Source organism: Colobus angolensis, unplaced genomic scaffold (assembly GCF_000951035.1).
Source record: "Colobus angolensis palliatus isolate OR3802 unplaced genomic scaffold, Cang.pa_1.0 Scaffold103, whole genome shotgun sequence".
NCBI classification, from domain to species: domain Eukaryota; kingdom Metazoa; phylum Chordata; class Mammalia; order Primates; family Cercopithecidae; genus Colobus; species Colobus angolensis.
The window spans coordinates 5,387,328-5,389,430 of record NW_012111253.1 but is presented as its reverse complement, the minus strand read 5'-3'; the positions used below and the strand labels follow the sequence as shown (position 1 = coordinate 5,389,430).

Sequence of the window (2,103 nt, the reverse complement as noted above, 5' to 3'; positions counted from 1 at the left end):
GACAGCTGCCGCTTTCGCCACCAATCACCAGCTACGTCGCGGCCTACGGAAGAGACGTAACTTGGGAAGCGATAGTCTGATAGGCGGGGCTTAAAGTAACGGATGGAGAGTTTTGCCAATGGTAGGCAGCGATTGAAAAGTCGGGCAGTCCCGCCCCCCGGTCGGTGATGACTGGTCACCAGATGGGGCGTAGGGCGGGTGGTTAGAGTGGGTGATGGAGCCAGTCGAGAAGTCCCGGAGCCCACGGGTTTGAGGCTGCCTCCCGAGTGCAGACCTTTCTGCCAGTCTCGAGCGACGGTCTCCAAACCGGATGTCTGTCTTTCCTGGTCGTGTGCCTCCGCCCGGCTACGGACGCCAGCTGTGAAAGGCGGGGCTGGTTGGGATTTCGCTCTAAAGGGTACACAGACACCGAGCACCTGCTGGGAAGAAGCCAGGCGCAAAGGGGAACCCCTGCCCTCCACATCGTGGTGCCAGATAAAATACAGGACGCCCAGTTAAATTTGAATTTCATGTAAACAACGATTATTTGTTATTATGTCGCAATTAATTTATGGGACATACTTGTATTGAAAGAAGTATTACTGGTTATCTGAAATGCAGATATAACTGGGTATCCTATATTTTGATTCGCTAAGTCTGGCAACTCTACCTCCAAAGGCTTTCCAATCTACAAGGAGTCATGGGACAGAAAGTTAATTAATTACTTAATTTGTCCATTCACTCAGTTTCCAATCTGGGCAAGGTGTTCCATGAGGATGTATGAAGGCTAGACATAGTAATTAGACCAGGATCCTCCCCTTCCGCAGTTCATAGTCTTTTGCCTATGATGTGAAGCAAGAAGGGACACACTATAGCGTCTGTAGGTAGAAAATGATGCCCCAGCTGGTGACCTTGAAAGGTGGAAATGATTTCATATCCAAGGATAGGAGATGGGGAGATTTTTTCAGTGAAAACTGTAGGTAAGGTGGGGAGAAAGCCCCGTCAGGTTGAGCATCAGTAATCAAATAAGAGATTATATGAGAGAGGAGGCACAGAGCTAAAACTTTCAGTTAGAGACATTTATTGAGGATTTTAAATTGCACATAACAGACCTACACTAAGCCACTGAAGGCATTTGAGCATGATTTAGTGCACAAATGTAAAACAGATTTATTGTGGGTGGCGGGGGGACGCCTTACTGTTTCTTCAGTTCCCAGTCTCCATTTTCTTCTTGGAGTTTCCTGAGGGTGAAAAAATGAGAGTGAGTTAGAAGCAGTGACCCCAGGAGTTCCCCAGGTAGCAGACTCACCCTAGGAAAACCTTGCCCAACTGAAAACTGAATCAGAAAGACACTCTCAAAGCCAGGTGTGGTGGCTCACACCTGTAATCCCAGCACTTTGAGAGGCCAAGGTGGGAAGATCCTTTGACGCCAGGAGTTGAAAACCAGCCTGGATATCATAGCGAGGCCCTGTCTCTTTATTATTAAAAAAGAAAGAAAGCAAAAAAAGAGGCCGGGCGCGGTGGCTCAAGCCTGTAATCCCAGCACTTTGGGAGGCCGAGACGGGCGGATCGTGAGGTCAGGAGTTCGAGACCATCCTGGCTAACACGGTGAAACCCCGTCTCTACTAAACAATACAAAAAACTAGCCAGGTGAGGTGGCGGGTGCCTGTAGTCCCAGCTACTCAGGAGTCTGAGGCAGGAGAATGGCGTAAACCCGGGAGGCGGAGCTTGCAGTGAGCTGAGATCTGGCCACTGCACTCCAGCCCGGGCGACAGAGCGAGACTCCGAGACTCCGTCTCAAACAAAAAAAAAAAAAAAAGAAAGCAAAAAAAGAAAAACACTCCCTAAAAAGTTTGAATTTTCTAGAACACACTATGCTTACCAAAGCCACTCTCAATTTAGGGAATAGAGTCGATTTCCTCACCTATCATCAAGAAACAGAAAACTCTCAAACTTGCTTTTCCTCTAGAGAATTTGTACAAATGGGACTTTAGAGAACTCTGAAAGGAAGAAGAGAGATTTTTCCATTAGGAATGTGAAATTATTAGCACCAAAATGTCTAAAGCACCCCTCCAAAACATCCACTCTAATGTGACTGACTAGAAAAAAATTAATCACTTTTGT

The 2,103-nt window shown here is 47.1% G+C and overlaps 1 protein-coding gene across 1 annotated transcript in view; it reads right to left on the bottom strand.

The window, feature by feature from the left end:
* Positions 1 to 1,879, bottom strand: part of ATP6AP2 (ATPase, H+ transporting, lysosomal accessory protein 2) — a 39,289-nt gene extending 37,410 nt beyond the window's left edge. Inside the window, exons 1-2 of the mRNA XM_011942256.1 lie at positions 1,862 to 1,879; positions 1,179 to 1,220 (exon numbers count right to left, since the gene is read on the bottom strand). The gene's annotated coding sequence lies outside the window, so the exon portion shown is untranslated. The remainder of the gene's footprint in view (positions 1 to 1,178; positions 1,221 to 1,861) is intronic.
* Positions 1,880 to 2,103: the final 224 nt, after the last annotated feature.